Below are 21,332 nucleotides of genomic sequence, written 5' to 3'. Positions count from 1 at the left end.
TCGTGCATTCACTTCCTTCAAATGAAAGCCAAAAAGAGATTGTAATGTGCCTATTAAGTACAATCGAAGTATTTTTTTAAATAAATAAATAGTCACTATAAAAGAACATTTAATATAAGGCTTTATACAACAAGCGGGCGTGATAGTCACAAAAAACCCAACTGTTATTAGAGCCTATTTGCACTTGAATTTTTTTTGCCTATAAACCGGTATGAAAAAATATCATAGATAATAGTCATTCAGTGTATAATATAAACTGTCTGTATTTGTGCGTAATTATAAAGAGGTAGAACAATTATATATTATATATATAAAAAATGTATATTTTTTTACACGGTGCAAATTCCTTTGTATAGATGGAATATACGGGGAGAAATTTACAAAGCAAATACTATTTTTTTAATATTAATATATTAATCTTAAGACAAATCACACAACGTTATCTAGCCAAGTTAAGTCAGCTAGTGTCAGCTAGAGCTAGTAGCGAGCTTGTGTTATGGGTACTAGACAACTGATACAAATACATATATATTTTTTTTTCCTAAATACACAATATTATACATAGAAAACACCCAGACCGATATAAATAATCATACTCATGAATACAAATGGTTGTACCGTGCGAGAATTGGAACTCGCGACCATCGGAAGTAAGGCGGTATGCTAAACTACTAGATCATCGAGGCCGTCAACAGCCAATGTAACAGTCTAATAAATCTAAAATGTTCACAAATTCGTAAAAGACTAAACTGTTCTTTAACAGTCGGTCCAAAAAGGAAGTTCAGCAAAGGTTTTTATGATAAAACAATATGAAAATTCCTCGCATACGTTGCTACGACAATTTTATTTGTTCTGCTAACTGCTTCAAAGCCAATTTCCACGTTCCGTTCTGACGTCACATTAGAGGGAGTAGAATATTTTCATGAATTGATATTATGTACGCCATTGCACTCAACATACGCAAATCAACGCGATAACAGGTTATGAAGTCACTGAAAGAATCACCATAAATTTTTCCATTACTTTATATAAGTGTTTTGTCATTTCATTAGTCGCGCCAAAAACATCAATAAGATGGAAACTGATTGGTAGTCACCTGATAGCTATGGGCGTGACGATATTGAATATCAAACGGATGTAAGTAATGAAATCAAGTATAATAATGGCACATTGTATTCTGCCTGTCTGTCTACACTAGTATAATTAGCGAAATATAAATTCAAATGTAAACATAATTCTTCCAACTATAAAGTTACGTTTAGTTACGTATAATACGAATTAATTATAATTATGTGAATTAGTTACAGATCTCATTTGTTTAATTATCGTAAATGTGAAAACTAAATTAGGAAGGTGTTATTATGTCTATGCATACCCACTGACGTAAAATATGAACGTGCGCTTTTTTGCACAACAGAGCGAGATCAACGTACATACATGTGCTTTAATTAGAACGAGAGGCAATCAGTGTTGTTCCCAGTCTATCATAATCACGCATGTCATGCTTGTTGTCAAACAAACAGCTGTAGGTTGACGATGCGTGACGATGCGGCGCCTAGCAAGGACGTCGAGGGCTCGAAAAAAACGCGAACGGCCCGCCGGCCGTCTGACGTTGTTCACAGACATCTCGCGCGCGCAGAAAAACATTGTTTTTACTCCATATACTCTAAGTAGCATTATTGATCATATACGCCGATATTATAAGACTACGACGCAATATCTACACTTCATTGGGTCACTTGTATAGACACCTTAATTGTATATGGTATAAGGTTTAAAACAGTTTGTGGGTTATATAAAAAGTTGATACCTGTATCCGCGTTTTTAAATTTCTATTAATAACGTCCTGTGTCATATCAGTTTGTAATGTCCACTTTAAGTAATTTGTATATATTTTTTTATTTTTAAGTACTGGAAGCAATGTAATGCAGCGGAATAAGTATGTTATAGATTAGATGGTACACGTTAAATTAATACGTATTTTATTTCTTAGGTATATAATGCTTCGATCGAATTTGGCACGTCGCTTCATCGCTTGATTTGATAATGACTATTGAAAGAATATGATCATGTTGCTTATCTATATTTGTTCACATTGATAAAAGTGTGTTGCCATTGTATATATTATTTTATCCCTTATACAAAGACGGCTACATCTAAACAAAGACCTTTGAATAAATATTATGCACTTTGTATAATAAAATTTGGGATATAACACAAACATTACACTTCCTATTTAGGTGTAACATGTTAACCTAACAATACTCAACGGCTTGTTTCGTGCAAATAATTATCTATTTAGTCCAGAGGCCATTGATTTAAAGGATCTCACGAACATTCTTTGAATATTTAAATAATAAGCCAATTACTTCACGTTTCGACCTTCTTACTTGTAAAGGTTTATGTTTGAGACTCACGTGTAATCGTGTAACCTAGTATTTTTTATTTACAATAGGTATTATTATGAACTAGTAACCAGGTCCCTATCGCACGGGAGTAGAAATGAAGTATACATGCTAAAACATTTTAGGAAGTTGAAACCTAATCTGTCAATACTATCTTATTTGTTACTTTTCCTTTTTCACCTTTTTCTACGATTATTCAAACATATTTCATACAAACCTTGCCTTTACGACAAACATTTCATACAAAATTGCAAACAAGAAGAACTAATAAAAAAAGTACGGATGTGATGCGCATATATTTGGTAATTAAATTTTATTTATGTATACATAGATATTACTCATATAATAAGACTTGAAAGAAATCTTAAATTAATGTTATAGAATCCATAATTGGGTAATAAATAATTACAACCACTTATATTTTTATTATACACCGTTTTACAAGGATGTTCCGAGATACCTGTTACATGACGTGAGTGCTTGTTTCTATAGATTAATTGCCTACAAACCTGACACACCCATGCGAAGATCTCCTCGTATACATTTTATCAGTACTATGTTATTTACAAATAAATCGATACATCAAATATTTAATCGATTCGAGCATAATTGTCTATAAATACTGCTAATATTAATTTTGTCCTATCTTTATTGCTAATTTGCATTACACACATGCGACAGAAAAATATTTTGCACAAGGGACTTATTTATATCTCGCTGGCATTAAAAATAGCATCCGTTTGTAAATGTGAACCCAGGCAATGTTATCACACAGTTCCCTGCTGCGCTCGGGGATGGTCGAGGTTCAATAATCCAATAATAGTGGAATATTGTTGACCGTAACAACTGCGTATTTTAACTGACCTTAACACTTGCCATAGTGGTTCTAATAATACTCCTTTATCTTGCTTTATATAAACCTGTCATACCCTTGAAATTGTATTATCAGTTATGTATTTCTTAGCTCAAAGTGTTTTATGACATTGGAGTATAATTATTTTTAGAAAACAGGACGTACATTATCAAATATACCCAGTTTGGATGAGATAAATAGTAATGATAATTTTATTGCGTCTGTTTCCTGTAATTTGTCCTTTAGTATTTGGATATTCAAATCCACGTGAACGTTTCTACCGATTTCACACGAGTCAGGTGCTTATGTCTAGATATATCTGGCAGGCATAAGGAGCCTCTGCTTCTAACACTTAATATTATCTTTGACGTAGAAATTCTGTCTAAATCTACAAATCAAGACACAGAGCGACAGTACTTGATGTAATACATTCAACACCCACTTCCCATTTGGCACATGCCTGCCAATTTTAAAAATTATTCTGCAAGAAAACTTGTTCTCCAGTGGATTTAGGTAAAATACGTTACATTGGCGATCCACCAGCTCTTACATTGTACGCTTGAGTAATTACTTAGATTTCGAAATTTACAAACGGTTCATTTCATTTTAAAAAGTATGTAAAAGTACCTATTATCTACAGCAAAGTTTGAGATAGTGATTTGTTCTTCTGGGTGCTACTGTGAAGTGATGAAACAACTAACGTGTGTAACTAACTAACTTTACTTCTCTATATACATAAAAAGTCTATATATTTATTAAAGTTCCTCAACAAAGTCTGAAACGTAAAATAGGTAAATATCTGACGTATAATTTTTAAATAGCATAGCAAATTAAATTCTGTTGTTATAAAAAATACTAAATTACAGAATGTAGGGTCACCTTATATACTGGTCACGAAACGATAATTACTAATATAGCTGGACCTCAAACGATTACCTGTGATTCCGTCAAATAAAGACTCGTTGAAAAAGTTTTCGTAAATTCTATTAAATATTACGTTTTTAATGGATTTTTTCACCAGATCAGCTTTATTTCAAGTGCGTAAATTAACAAGTACAGACTGATAATGTTTCATTATTATTGAAAGGCGTAGGAGTCAGATAAGGTTCGCTAGCCGAGTGCAATTCTAGTAAACTATCGATATAGTACTCGCTTTCGATAAAAGCTTCTCGGTTTGTTGACCCACATCGACATTGATTTAGAGTCACTGACATTAATAAAATAAACCCAGTTTAAATAATTTTACCCTGTCCTATTGCCAAGTGGTTTACTTTGTAGAAATTGCAAGTTATTTTAGTTTAATGTGTAAAATATGCCAGTGGAATTACAAGGTACGTATATATTAACATAGGCAAATATGGCATTCCATATTCATCCATTAATAAAACCATCGCACCTGGAATTTTGCTCCTACTCCGAAAATTGAATTAATCAAGATCTGACGTGACTTGATAGTAGTGGTATCCTAAATACTAACAGTTCCCTACACTTTTCATCATTTTTTTGGAAACTGCGTCACTTGACGATGTGATTTCCGTTGTTTTAATTTGTCACATGTAAAGTAGCACAGACGGATGCACCATTCCATCTTATAAAATTCTCGTGTCACAATGTTATTCCTCTGAAACGGCTTGACTGATTTTTATGAAATTTTATATGCATATTCAGTAGGTCTGAGAAACGACTACTTTCTATTTTTAATACCCCTTGTCCACCCCTAACATTATTTTTTAATTTTATGGGCAAAATTTATTTATTTATATTTTTTTGTTATGTGTCATTAAAAATACATACAACTCTAAATTTTCACCCTTCTATCACCAATCCCTATTTTTTTATATGCCGGGACAGCTAGTATTCATATAAATAAAATAAGTACGTACAAAAAAAATATTGCAATACTACTAGAGCTACTAATGAGCAGCGCAAGTTATAATAATGCTACGAACAATATATGAAAATATGGAGTTTCTTAAAATAACGAATTTGATATGATTTTTTTTACACCTTTGTTACCTGGTACCTGCCAAAGGAACCACGATCCAGGTTTCATGTTTGGGGATCGTTCTTACCTGTGTTGGGGACACACATACAAGAACTTTCACGTTTACTAAAATGACGTATGTCTGGCAGTCGTGGGCTCTTGGGCTATACGTCAAGATGTGAATATAACGTATAAACCATACGTGACACATAGTGCAGTCGTATTTAATAGGTACCTAATTCGCTTGCAATAATTGTATTCGTATTACAGCCGCCCATGCTAGAACGAATTGGTGAACTGGCGCTTGTCGGCAATGTACCTTAGAATGGCACCGTGCCAGTCCTAATGAGTCCTTCATACACCATGCACATGCCAGAGAATACCCATAAAACTCTTATTGCGTTTTAGACGATTAGATTTAATGTTAAAGGGCAAAACTACTATAATTTAGGCATGACGAATGAATGTCGAAACGAAATTAAATTTATGTAAAAATAAGTCTTTATCATTTTGTTCTTCTTGTCCAACAAACTTGTAATTAATTTGACGGGAGGATATCTATAGTAATGTTATAAAGAAATAGAGATAGCTGATTCTTTTATGAAGAAAGTAATCTTGGAAGCTTTATTTAAGAAATTCTTTCATTATTTGAAAGATACATTATTCTAGAGTGACGTATGTCTAAAATATGTTAATAACATGTATATGTGTTACAAACATTTCCAAAGTTACGAGAAACCGGGCAGAGCTGCGGCTGGCCATTAGTTTTATCTTACTTATATTGTAAATGCGGAAGTTTATGAGTGTGTATGAATGGATAAAAATAAGAATACAGTAATATAATTTATACATTAGAATAACACAGACTATAAATTTCACGCGGGTGAAACCGCGGGCAAATCTAGTATAGTATAGATTTATTCTCGCTGAAAACAATTTTCTCTCAAGCAATCTTATCCTTTCCAATAACATATATTTCTTATAACAAGTGTCTCTTTATTTTTATATTCCTCTTTGAAATATAAACGTGGGAATATCAATGCATCTAATAAGTGAATATTTTTCAATTCAAACGCTTTATTGCCCGTTTGTATAAAGTACCAAAGGAACATGCAATAAATTGTGCTTGTAAAGTTACGTGCTAGTTTACGAACGGCGTCTCTGGATTTATGGTTATGTTGAGGTGTTGGGGAAACTGCTCTGCCGATATTACATGTGACCCAGTCGCTTGAGGCAGCTAGACTCCCGGTAAATGCGCCAAGTTCATTGGCATCAACGCCATCGACCACTCACGCAGTTTCCTTGAGCACCGGTCAAGCCTAATAACTGACACGATATTGTTCTTAGTAAATAGAAAGTAGTTAGTTTCGCCATTGATGTCTATTTCCAACGAACGAACGGTGAACAGCAAATAGAAGATTATCAAAAAGTGTTAGTAATGCCGTGTACCGGTGGACAGTAAATTCGATTCACACATAAATGATTGTTTCTTGTCAAGATTCTAATAATACGTATATATTTATTTAATTTTGAGAAAGAAACAAAAATATTTTATTCAGTGCAATGTAGAAATACAATGTAAACAACAAACGGAAAAAAAGAGCAAATAAAATGTACATATAATTAAACTTAATTTACCATAATTAAAAATAAACATAAAATAATAATTTTTTACATCCACAAATGCACTGAAATTATCAGCTTTAATGTATGTCCTAGGTTATATATATTTACAAGTTTAAATTGAACATTTATTTTTCTCTACTTTACTATACTTAAATTATTTATGAGCTAGCGTAAAGATCTTTGGATATTAATTCATATTAATAGTAAGTGATACAATAGGCATCATGATTATTGAAAGATTTTTGAAGAAATGAGCTTAATTAGAATGCATTTAGCCCAATCTACGAATCGCCAAGCTACTCTTCACTGTTATAAAAGTACTTTTTATATAAAATATATTGTATTCATATTACAAAAGCGAAAGTATGACTTTTATTCTGTCCGTCTGTCTGTCTGTCTATTTGTTATCTTTTCATGGCTAAAACTGAACGGATAAACGAATAATAATAAAATTCTATACTAAGATATATTGTATCAAGAGGACGGACTTAGGCTATCTATTATCTCAAAAAGTAGTGTGGAAGGGGGTGAAATAGGATAAAAGTTTGTGCAGACAAAGCCTTCCCTGAAGAGCTATCTGAGTGAAAAATGCTATAAAACCCATCAAATAATCTGAAATTCTTAGGAAAGTACTCACATACGCATATATGCCACGTCTTTATTTTGCAATGAGATTGAACTAACAAGATTATAAACAAGAAGCTATAGTGACTGTGCCAAACAAAAAAAACAGCAATACCTAAAACATCTTTTCTAAATGAAAACAAACATTTTTTAGACGTTCCAAGCGTATTTAGACGGTACATTCTATCCGGGCATCTGTTCAAAAATTACAACGGAAGTAAACACCAAAGATACCTCCTCTCACTTACTTTTAATGCTTTAAAAGGAAATTGTAAGAAAGCTCCTTGGTTCTGAGTATAACTGATATATATACTGGGACTACAAGAATTACAATACTGTATTAGTCTATGGTCAACTGGCTGTAACAATAATGTATGAAAGTTGACAAATGGATAGGCGAAGTCTAAAGTTGGAGTTGAGTATGGCCAATATTATTATTGGACACATGTAAAATTAAATATGTATGCTTTATATCTTTGTACAGACTTGACTTGCAATCATAATCTTATATACAATAAGACACGGCGTATGTCATTACTTAGTTGCAATTTTATCGATGGTTGACCTTAAGGAATTTGCAATAAATGCGCTGAACTAAAACGGGTTTATTTGTTTGTTCCTTCCTGTTACAAATGACTGTTCTATAATAACTTTATCAATGAGAAACAGAGTAGCAACTGCAATCTCGATACGGCACACCTTATTAACTGGGCTGTTACGATCCCATCCTATTTGCAATCAATAGACATTTACATATAAACTGCGGCGTTGCCAGTTGCAACTTGCAAGCGACCGCATCCATGCTTGGATGACCTTTTTATATTCTTGTATTGCAATTTTGTTCGCATTAGACGAGATTTCAATTTGTTTTTTGTAGTAACTGCTATAGGCAAGACTGCTTACTATCCGCGACTTCGTTTGCTTCTTTTAAGACTATGTTTGTTTTTGGGATTTATTAAAAGGACAAATATAGCTATGTAAGATCTATCTTAATAAATTTCATTACAGTTGTTCAGTCATTTAGCCATGACAGGTAACAGATAGAAAGACAGACACACTTTCCAATTAATATTAGTGTGGATTTAACCCACTGGGATATTAACGACTATAAGAGAAGTAGAGTATATGCATAGCATCCATCTTAATAACAATAATAATATTTATGCACAAAAACATGTATTAATTGATAGTTTCGAAGTAAGTACATCCAGTGACCCGAAAAGTAAATTCCGAATGCTGTACCTCTACCACCATATATTGCTACAGTTGGTATAAAATAAAAATTGAACTACAGTTAATAAAATCATTTCGTTAAATATGTATTGTGCACATTTTAGAAAAAAAAAGCCTTTTGCTTTCATGTCTTTGATAGCTTTCTTTAAACTTGGGGCCTCTATACATCCGACTATCGAGGTTGCTAATAGAAAGCACTTATTCAAGCGAGCAGTCGACTTGCAAAACTATAAAATACTCATCCTAATCGGTTTTTATCTTTACTATTCCTTATTGCAAACGAAATGTTAATTGACTTCAAACGACCCCCGGCACACGTAAACATTTTGTTTATAAATATACAATAGTCCCCATCGATTAGTTTAAGGTTCATTCCATAAACGAACAAACCACCAAGGTCACGGTACCGCACCAGTTGGTACCACGCAAATTTCTTTGCCCTGTACGTAGCATATACCTCAGTTGTCTTTCAGCTCTTTTATTTTGATCGATAGAAGGAATATCACTATTTTTATAGCATTTGATATTGTTCCACAAAAAATGTGACGGTGAGAACAAAATTTATGTAGGAATTATCAATAGTGCTATTTTATTGTTCACAGAATAATAGTTAGTTTATTATTCTGTGAACCATAAAATAGCACTATTTATTTTCTTAATAAAATAAAGTTTTTTAAATTTGTCGTTATCCTTATTTTAACTGCGCTACAAAACTGCAAAGTATATTTCACAGGCACTCTCCCTTATCGTATACAAAGAGAACCGAGACAAGAGACGATAAGATGATGAAGAAATCGTTATGGTCATACTTAACAATTTTCATACTACAAAGCATCAAAATTTTGTGGCAAACACTAGGTGTTTTCTTTTAAAAGAAACTCAGATGATTCTTAAGTTTTTTAGAATATATAATACAACTAGCTTTTGTCCGCGGTTTCGCTCGTGGTAAATTATCCCCTTAGGGGTGGAATTTATCAAAATCCTTTCTTAGGGGATGCCTATATCATAGAAGCTTTATGCATGCAAAGTCTCAGCCCGATTGGTTTAAAATTGACAAAGTTTCATACGAACTTTAATCCCCTATTTTATACCCTTGGGGGTAGAATTAATCAACATCCTTTCTTACCGGATGCCTACGTCATAACATCTACCTGCATGCCAAATTTCAGCCCGATCCGTCCAGTGGTTTGGGCTGTGCGTTGATAGATCACTACGTCAGTCACCTTTGAGTTATATATATTTAGATTGGGTCTATTCAAAAATATTAATTTCTAGTTCGTGTTTTAATACTGCCTGAATAATTTAATAGTTTAGTTCTTTAATAATCCGACAGGTAAAAAATGTTTCGTCGTACAAAGATTAAAATCTAATTACAATAAAAGTACCTAACCACTTTCGTTTCTGTCTGACGAGCGTTCACTTGGGTAACTTGTTTCTATTTGAACTATACTCTATACATAGTATTATAGAATTGAGTCGATCATTTCAGATCAGAGAAGTTGTACTAAAAATATCCAATTTCATCTAGGCGAAAGAATGCGATTTACAGCCATAGCTTTAAAAAATACAAAATTTCACTTCCAATCGTCACAAGAGTTTGTTGAACCAACTCATCTCGGCGAAAAGAAAATTTAACGTGAAGTGTATATTATGTATGTCATTGTATAAATAAAGAAAAACAAGATGAATTAAGATTAACTCGATCTTTATGTTTTTTGGAGGTGATTGAAAAAAAAACTGATATTTGCTCGATGGAATGGCCTTTGTTCACCATAGAAACCATTTACAGAGAACGTCCACCAGCCATACGAAACTCTATAGCACTGAGATATATTAGAGAGTTCTTTATAATCTAAATACTATAAAGTTATATCAATAGTTCTAGCGATTAAAAAGTATATTTTGATCTACAAAATTTCACTTCCAATCGTCACAAGAGTTTGTTGAACCAACTCAGGAGCAAATCCTATGCGATATTTTCGCAGCATCTTTCGAGTTAAATTTTTACGAAAAGTTGTGAAAATTTAACGTGAAGTGTATATTATGTATGTCATTGTATAAATAAAGAAAAACAAGATGAATTAAGATTAACTCGATCTTTATGTTTTTTGGAGGTGATTGAAAAAAAAATTTTCCTGTGAAATAATTATTTTCCAAATTATCTCATATTTGCTCGATGGAATGGCCTTTGTTCACCATAGAAACCATTTACAACAAGAGAACGTATAGTTCCTATACTATCCTACTATATTTGTTCCTTGGAGAAAGTTCTTCATTTGGATCCAGTCATTGAATTACGGGTTACGAAACTCTATAGCACTGAGAGTTACAGCATATTCTGTCAGATACTTATTGTATGAAAATAATTTTTAACTTTTCAAGCATCGAAGTGACAAAGTATACGTTAAATATATGGGTATGATTGGTGGAGAACTATTATCAGATCGAGAACTCGCGTAATTCCATATGAATGTTTTTTTCGTTTTATTCTGATGTGATTATAATAAAACTCCCAAATCGTAAAATGATCACCTGTAGATCTACTGTCATTTCATGGCTACATCAAATTTTGTATCGGAAATAGTTTTCGAAATGTAATTAAGCACAAGGCAGTTCAGAGACGAATTTATTTTTATTCCTGTTGCAAATGTGCGCTTTTTAACAATTTTTCAAGGTAAGAAGTCTTGACCTATATATTGGAATGCGTTTGAAACATTCATAAGTTTGCAAGCGTGTTTTAACCTGCGACAAATATTGGTATATTCAATGAGTTCTCCACACGTCTCCATCTATTTTAGTCACGTTTAATCTTATTGCAATTTAAATGTTATAGCGTAGGTACGTATGTAAGTTGAGTCCAATCATAACAACACCTGTCTTGTAATGTTCTTGTTCAGTGGTGCAGCTGTCCACTTCAAGCAGTCTGAACAAATGTTAGATTAATTTAATTTAAATACCTATTTGGTATACTACTAATTGTGATAAATATCTCATTTAAGTAAAGATTACACACAATACGTTTTTTTACGGACTGTGGTGAATGAAACAACAATATAAATCCAAAAATAAATCCAAGTTATGGCGTTAGGTTGCCCAATTTTGGAGTCAAATATTTCCAGCAAAATATGGGCATATTAAGTGTTGCTTTGCGTTCAAATTTTTTATGTTATACTATTAGAAGGGTTCTTCTTTATGAAATTTTATTCAGCAATAAGATAAAATATATCAATAATATAATTCTATACAACAAAACTTTTTTTTAAATCACCATAGTAATGAAACTCGCATCCGCTTTTAATGTTTCTTGAAATTAGCGCGGTCATGCCAACATCGGCGCGCCGGAAACTTCGTAGAAAGGTCAAGTTTGTTACGTTAATTATATTTTCAAAAGAATTGATCTATATTGTTACGACGGTGATACAAATATAAAATATTTTAAGTTAAATACCTTTGCAATTGTACAAACGCCATGTAAAATCGAGACAGTGTATTTGGTTAGTCTTTTTATTAATGTAAAAAAGAAAACGAACCATCAGGACACCTGATAGGATGTGGCTACCGTCGCTCATGCACACTTGTGTACGAGGTGAATCGGTAGTGAATTTCCGCATGTTTAAACAATCATAGGCACACTTTAAAACAGCCATATAGTAGTTCTATATGTAAATAATTGAGTATGTGTATTCTAACGTTGTTACCACAGCTTTTTGTCTCCAGAAAGCTATATCTGGAGAATAAAGCACAAAAATATAGGTGAATAAGATGAAAACTTCGGAATAATATCAAAACTGCTGGTCATAAATGAATGAATCCATACCAATATTATAAGTTCCAAAGTGTGTCTTATATATGTCTGTTTGTTATTGTACCTTTACAACGACTAAAAGAATTTGATGAAATTTGACGTGATGTACAGTTGAGCTTTTATATAAAAAATACATACAAACTCGTGGATAACATTTAATTATCTAGTGGCATATAAACATATAATACTTAGATAGTTTTGAATACTCTATCGCTGTCTCTTTCGATGTGAAGTCGGACGGACGTGTGTGCTATCGATCTAGACAGAAAAGTTGATTGAGTGAAGCGAAATTAACGACGTGTCAATGAAAACTACACCTGCAATATAATTGCATGCCTTATCACGAAACAGAATTTGCTAGTAGTGAATATTCTTTGTTGTAATTAAATAGAAGTCTAAAACCTCGCTTTACACAACTCTTTGTGTATTCCGTCGATAAAAATGTACTAGTTTTAATTTGGCAGGTTTGTCTTTGTGTCTTTCTATTAGATTACATTTAAAGCATTATCGAAAAATTCACTAGTCTTATGTTTTCGCAAATCTCATATCAACTAATATTAAGTTTACCTTTACTGCTATTGCTGAAGAATAAAAATTCTATATATCGTGTTAGTATAATAGTAATAATAAAAAAATCGGGCTATATTCTCTCTTGTATTTATAATAATATCTATATCAACCTAAAAACAACATATCCTGAATAAAAGTTCCTGACTGATTGTCAACTCATAGCAATTGTGGCTAGAGATATGTATTTTCGAATTTTAGCTGGCGTATTTCATGAATTATAATAAAAGTGATGAATATATATATATGATATATATTTAAGTACCTATATTGTCTCATATCGTACCTGCGAATTGTTAAACTTGTTATTTTTAACAGTAGACAGAGTGAACTTGTAGGTCAGCGTCGGCGCCAAGATTTAACATTATTAAGACATAAATATGTGTTATCTTAACTAGCTGACACAGATAATAAAATAACGGATAACATTACATTTTTTAGATATACTCAATCGATAGTGAAATGTTTATTGACGTGACAATATCTACAGTAATTAGATTCGAAGTATATTTGGGGGTAAAATATGAAATTGTCGATTTGTACTGAAGAATGATTTTTTCTAAGATAACATTTTTATTTAATAATGTTGCACATTTTTTAATAGAAGAATCTTATATGAAACCTGTGAAAAAAAATTCTCAAAAACATCACACCATGAAGATTTTATGTCAATTTAAAGTATCTATTACCATAATATTTCAGGACAATCCACACAGCATCATCTAGTCGCAAGCTAATCTTATGTTATGGTTACTAGACAACTAATATAAATACATATATATGCTCTTTTATTAAATACATACCTACTTAATTTGTATAGAAAACACCCAGACCAGATACTTAATTTATATATAAACAATCATACTCATGAATACAAATGTGTGTACCGTGCGAGGAATAGAACCCGCGACCATCGGACGTAAAGCAATGTGCTATACCGCTAGACCACCGAGGTCGTTGATATACTGCTATAGACAGTAGAACGGCAATTTCATACTTTAACTCCTATTACTTATGTTTTTGTATAATAGCAGGCATTGCATTATGTACCTAACGGCAGATGGTTAAATACTAGATGACGTTTAGGTATTGTTGTACGTTGAAGCAGTAGATATGGACAATTGTTTGACTGTTTGACTATGTCGTCGATTTTTTTACAATGCGATACTTTTTGTTGTATTCGCTACAAGTGGTGCGCGTGACTACGTCCACGTGGACATTTTGTAGACGCTATCTATTGGACTCCAGTCAATAGAAAATAACAGGTAAACCATATACACAACTCCATGTATTATTTAATTTACTAATTAACTATAGCAGACGGTGTATTTAAAAAGCAAATTTTAAATATGTTATAGTTACTGCTATCTGTGAAAGATAAACATTATATATATCATGTTATTATAATAGTAATAATACCAATAGTTCTGAATAAGTTCCTGAAATACTAATTTACCTTTTGTTATTTCTCTACGATTTTTAGCCTATATTTTGACAACATTCTGTGAAAATTTCGTTCTACTTCCTGGAGGAAGTATAACGAAGTCCTTTTTACGATAAACTGTATGTTACTGTATTTCGTCATATTAGTGGTTCTTGTTGTTTATTTGTAGAAATTCATACTCCGCTGAAAAAATAATTTTCTTTAATTCTAAACTAATTCTAGCAATTGCGTGTTTTAGAATATGCGCGGTAGATGTTATCTTCTGTTTGAAAGTCTTTATGATGCACTTCGTGGAGGTCGTGCATAAGACTGATTCGTGTCGTACCTACTTAGCGTGATCCTTCTTCAGTAGTTATTCCCGAGTCAGTAAAGCTCTATTCACGGCAGTGTGCACAATCCTTTTACTAAGTGCTTGGCAGCATGAGAAAAATATAACGTAAGGTGTATTGTAATTTATTTCGGATTGAAATTTAAATTGCTCATATTTTTTAATGATTTTTAGTGGTATTTTTGAAGTGTTCAATTTGATGGTTTCGAAATTGGTCGTTTAAATATACGCCAGACATATAAGGCTACAATTATAACCAATTAATATGAAACCTATTCTTTTAAACTATTTAATTATTTTATATAGTGTTCGTTAGATAAAATGATATGCCAAGAATGTGTATTAGATAAATATGTCGATTAAAGAATTACAGAATATATTGCTCTATTAGTACACATAAGTACATCGTATTAATAAATATGACTTCGTTCTATTATATAAAGCACTAGATTACTTTGAAACAGAGCTCTACTTCTGGTTCTCTATAACGTTATAGAATAAAAATAAAGATTAGAACAAAAAAATTACCTATTTTAGTGCACCATATGCATGCTTATTATTATCATATAAAACAAAGTCGCTGTCGCTGTGCGTCCATCCCTATGTATGCTTAAATCTTTAAAACTACGCAACGGACTTTTGAACCGATTTTGTTTAATAGTGGAATGATTCTAGAGATAGTTTTAGATATATATCTCACACATGTACACCCGGGCGAAGCCGGGGCGAGTAGCTAGTATATAATAAAAGGCTTAATGTACTTTTTAAATTGTTTGTTTGTCTATTGTTATTTTATAGTTCCCTGTGTATTCATTAAAAATTCGTAAGTAATAAGAAAAGGTTTGTATGAATGAACATTTTTGGAATATCCACTGGAATAATCGATAATATGAATATTTTCGTACGTAAAGTTGAATAAAAAGCATTCCTTCATTCAGAGGTAGTGCACCTGTACAAAACCAAGATATGTCGCTAGTTCATAACGTAAAAAGTAAAACATCAAACAATAATTTTTCTTTTAAATTGGGAACATCGCACGAAAGAAATATATTCTCGTTTTCCATTTCCATTATGTCAAGAGAAAACATTTTAATTAACAGAAGAAAAACTTTCAATTAGCTGTTGATATGATTATTAATAGGTTTATTTTTCATGTAGAGGTTTCATGTTCTAATAAAAACGCTCGTTTTTGTGTCGCCAATGAAAATAATTTTCTGTCTATAAAATAATAATAATAATAATTTTCTGTCTGTCCTATAAAAGCTGCTAGTATACTTGGTTATAGACTACCAAGTATACTAGCAGCTTTTATAGGACCGATCCAACATTTTATGATGCTTTCATAGCGACGATGATTGTTCTTGGAACACGCTCTCTCACCGCATTTCTTTTGTCTAGTGATGGCGCAAAATGAACTGTAATTTCCTGTCCGAATTCTCTAATTCGCATCGACCGCTGAATGACGGCTCGTTTATCATTTGTTAATTTTTTTAGGTTGGGCCCAATCCTGCATCATACATTCGCTTTCATGATTCATTAAAATGAACACATATTCATAAGACTGTCTATAAACACTTTACAATCACTTTATTCATAATCGTTTAGCGCCGCAGAAGATAAATGTTGAGAATTTAAAAAAGATCGATAAATAAATCGTTATGTAACGACTTTGTATCGATTAATTATTATTGGTATTACACGTTTATGATTACAGGGCAGGCCTAAGAAACTTTACTGGTCATCGACCTCCCAGCCAAATCTATGACTTTCTAATGAGATTAAAGTAACTCTGCGCGAGCGCAAGATGACGCGCAGTTGGAATGCAGCCGCTGCGCCGGGCAGATAATTGCAACGGTTGACGTCTAATTTTATTATGTGCGGTGCAAATAACTCAAATTCCTAATGCCGGGCATGTTCTTGATCTTTATATAGAGTTTAATTGACGTAAAATTAAAGAAGCTGCAAAGACGTCTCTCTATTATAGATCGTGTTGTGGAAATCAACAAGACTAATATATAAAAACATTAAAGTTCTCGTTGTCCGTTAATGTCACTGATTCATTGAATCGTTTTACTGAACGTGTGCAATTATGTTCTTGTAGAGCTAGAGATCGCAAGGGCAGACGGGCTTTCACCATCTTGTCTCGCGAATCTTATGACGCTTATTGAAAATTGTTCCTCCTGCTTTCTGTTAAGGTGGTATTTCGGTTGCTGTCATTAGGCTTCCTAACTGTCTGCGGCTGTCGCGCGGAGGAGTTATTGATTTGGCTCTCAATTTAACATGCCTTTGTACATTATGCTTTATGCTCTCGTGACATGGTCTATTTGTGCTCGCAATCAGGTCTAGAGCGTGCAGTTACTAGGAACGGTATACCGATGTCGTAGACTAAAGAGGATTAACCCCAATTCCTCAGATTGGTTTCACTATCCCATATGACATTTAAACCTTTCTGATTACATGAAATTATCCATTCAATATATTTACTTTTAAGCCACAAAACTCCCAACTAGGAAATATATAAAACGGTAGAAGATATTCATTGCATTGTAGACGTAAATAAAAGATAAATTTGTATTAAAAATTTTGGACTAAAACCGATTCTGCTTGTAGGGAGTATGTAGTATCGTAAGATATGGTTTGACCTGTATCGATGTCAGCAATAATTTTTGTTTTCTTGATGCAGATTCCTAGTACGATAATACTAGGTATAAGGTACGATATGCCTGGCATTATCATTTTATGATAAGAGACCCTAAATAAAATTAAGATAAAACATACATGAAAGTAGTCTCAGAGGTCAGGGTCTCCCAGTCAATCGAGCCCTGTGTATTATAAATAAACCGTCTGTTTATGGAGCAGCGTCCCAATAAGTGCATCTCTGACATCATGCATGATGTATCGCTTAAGTCGTTTTGTACCGTCCCGGTCTCTGTATAAATTTGAATAATGTTTCTTTTTTATACGTTATTTATTGGTTCAAAAGTGATAGCTTTCGTATAATATTTGCCAGTGTGTATTTTACAATGGTTCTCATTACTCTCAGTGTGCATGAAAGAATTTTTTTGTGCATTTTATCTAGAGAATTAATCCAAATATATTTCGTGAAAGTTTTTCTTTACATTCGAGTAACCTATTTTCATCTGTGCTAAAAATACATATTAAATTTTGTAAAAATAATTAGATTAAATTATAGAAAAGTATAAATTTAGGAGCAATATGTAACTTGATTTAAATCTACCTGCAGAAAAAAAAGGTATTTGTTATAGGTTGCTATTGTAATAATCCTCTATCGCAAATTTTTTGCATGTATCCTCAAAAGGATTTACTAAAAAAATGCAACTAAATGCCTTAGATTGAGGACCATACCATTTCTGAGAAATTATATTATTATCACTTACTTGGTTATCAATAGGTTCTGATCGAGGGCGAACTAATGTATCACTTCGGATACGGATGTTTATTTATCGTAGTTTTGACAGGTCGGAATTGTATATTTCCGGCGCCTCCAATGTTGTATCTGTAAAACATTCTACGTATTCGATTTTATCGTGAAGCTTTAAATAGCTTTTATCTCGTCCACACTGAGGTCAGTGGGCGCTACGCCGGCGTATTCCATCATTAACCACTAAGTAATATGAGTCTGACTTAATTATTTTTTATATTTCGATTTTCGGTAAAAAAAAAAATATTTAATTGGTTAAATTAGTTATTAGTACAACACTTCTAAAGTTAAATATTGATCTTTAATATTATATGGGAAAGAGCTCTGGAATGTCACATTTTATATTATTTTGATGTAATATTTTAATTTATAATTTAATACTGTGGTAATGGAAATTACATGAAAATTAATTTACGAAATATTTTTCCTAATAAATTACTAATAGAGATAGTATGAAATTGATGATATAAAAATGATATTTTGTTTTAAATAGACTTTAAAGTGAAGGTGCCTCAGTCGACTTTATTAAACACATACTACATATATTTCCAAGAAAAGTACGCATTTATTTTCAGTGGTTATGTATGCAATGCAGTTTAAACCAATGTTGGTCATTTTTTATAATGTAGTTAATGTTGTTTTATTTTAAAACTATATTTATTTTACTTTTAACTCTATCAAGAAATGCATCTTTATACAAAAAAAATTACGTCTGATTTCTACATCCGTTTTGTCCTACACATCCGCCGCTTAGTCACAATGATTTAAAATATCTTATTTCAATGTTTATTTTATCAAATGTTACTTGCAATTTATAGCTCTGTAAAGGAAACGAAGTCAAGATTTTATCGTTGTCGTTACCCACGTTCATATTGAGTGCTCATCTGGAGTGTCCTAGGAAATGCAATAAATGTTGAATATAAACATTATATTATTTCCTTAAAAACCTGACATTGAGATGTATTCAAATTACAAAGAAAATTAATTGAATATTTTTGTCGCTATTAACTCCTGTGAACTTGGCACACGATATTTAAAAATCTAATTTTTTTTAGAGTTTGATATCCTTTTGGAATAGAGTTCTAGAGTTCTTTATAAACAATTGAAATAGCTATTTCTGTATTTTTAAGGAAGTAGATTTTGTTAAAGGTTGTCTGCGTGGGTTTGTACAGTTGTCTTACCTATTTCAACCGCCAAGCAAGATTGCTTTGTAGGATGTGTTTATGTTAAAGAGTTATAAGTGTAATTTTACAGGATATGAACGCACATCTTAATCTTCTGGAATGATAACGTGATGTCGTAGTTCATGTTTATAGGCGACGGTCATCAATTCATAGGCCGTCACCTAGTTTGCCATTCCAATTATATAAAAAAATCCATTAGATGTATTGATATGAATTATTAAGTGTTCATTGGTTTATTTAGATGCGATAGATGCGACGTTCCGTTTACATAGTAAGTAATCTGTGGTTCCGTTAAAATATTGCAAGCCGTATGCAACTCGCTCGAGATATTTGCATATTCCACGCAATTGCCGTGGTTGAAAACCCGTTTAGATTGGTCTCTAGAACCGGGACGCACTGAAAGTATCTTGGTATTTGTACATTGGTGTAATTGGCATTTCTCATCTTGTAGTCTGACCAATAATAGTAATAGATAGACAAGAAAGATAATAGCAAGAAATACAATAAATAATATAACTATTACTGCCGACTTCGGCGTGTAGAGGATTAGAAGCAAGGCGATGTACGCCTTGCTTTCAATAGTTACGGGTTCAATTCCTCGTTTTCTCCATGACGCAAATATTTGTATCGCTACAAACAATTGATAGGCTGTTCATGTTTGTAAATTCATAATTATTTTATAGTACATGTGTGAAATTGACTTTTATTTTTTTTTTCTTAATTGTTCATTCTTTAAGTTATTTTTAAAACAAGATTACATATGGTATACATGTTAACTCTGTAATTGGTGGACTTTAAAATATCACATATACCAATAGAAATGTCTTCAATAAAATCAATGTGGATATAGTTAAGATTTTTTATTTGGGAATCGATACAGAAATTGTATTGTTACTGATAAATTTAAATAATGCATGAAAAAACCTGTTATACGATTAGTTATACTTTCAATTTCATAGTTAGTTTATTTATTTTTTGTGACTGAAACTTTCTCTTTCAGAATTCATCTCGCTTTACGTTTTTATTTTTAATTTTACTTTCAGTTTGTTAATGATTGGATTATAGGTTCTTCAAGTCTTCGAGTTTACTTTCAATTAAAACTAATGTATATAAATATGTCAATTTTTTGTTTTCTGTTTTATGGCCTCTGCGGCGTAATGGTTTGGCACACCACCTTACCCCCGATTCGGGTTCGATGTATGTTTTTATTGGTCTTGTTGTTTTCTATATAACAAAAATAAGTCTATTTAAGTATTCCTGTCAGTTGTCTAGTACCCATAATTCAGTTTCTACTTAGCTTGGAACTAGGTCATGCTTTTGTGATCAGCCCATAGTTATTATTATTATATATTTTATCATAATAAGTATTAATTGCGGCGTTATCCATATTGCCATTATATTCTACGCAGTTATTACGTGTTGTCTTGTTATTTCTGGCAGTTTAATGAGCTTGCAGTGTACTGGCCCGCTGCGCAGTTAATAGATAATGTAATCTGTTGTGGTAATGTTGATTTAATACACGTTAGTGTTGCTATTGTAATTAATGAAATGTACCAGCCAATGTAGGTACCAGCCCTTTGATATCAATTCTTATCTGTTCTTTTGCTCTGAAATTTAAAGGTTATTAAGATATGTTGATACCGTTATATGTGATACTCAGTATTTCCTTTTGAATTTAAAAAATAGAAGGGTATCTATATGTCTATCATGTTTATTATCTAATAATAGACTTTATTTGCAATTTGGGCATTGGAATTGGATGGATTGCCTACATTTGTTCTCGTTATACAAGTTTAGTCGTAAAGTGGTAACAAACAAAGAGACATTACAACAGTCA

The 21,332-nt window shown here is 32.2% G+C and overlaps 1 protein-coding gene across 2 annotated transcripts in view; it reads left to right on the top strand.

The window, feature by feature from the left end:
* The window catches only part of LOC131849033 (protein bunched, class 2/F/G isoform-like), a 182,883-nt gene that overhangs the window by 9,721 nt on the left and 151,830 nt on the right, over nt 1-21,332 (top strand). The gene's annotated exons all lie outside the window — the stretch shown is intronic.

Source organism: Achroia grisella, unplaced genomic scaffold, assembly GCF_030625045.1.
Source record: "Achroia grisella isolate CSIRO2021 unplaced genomic scaffold, CSIRO_AGI_Agris_v1 utg1096, whole genome shotgun sequence".
Taxonomy (NCBI): domain Eukaryota; kingdom Metazoa; phylum Arthropoda; class Insecta; order Lepidoptera; family Pyralidae; genus Achroia; species Achroia grisella.
The sequence above is the reverse complement of the archived record's forward strand: the minus strand, read 5'-3'. Positions and strand labels throughout refer to the sequence as shown.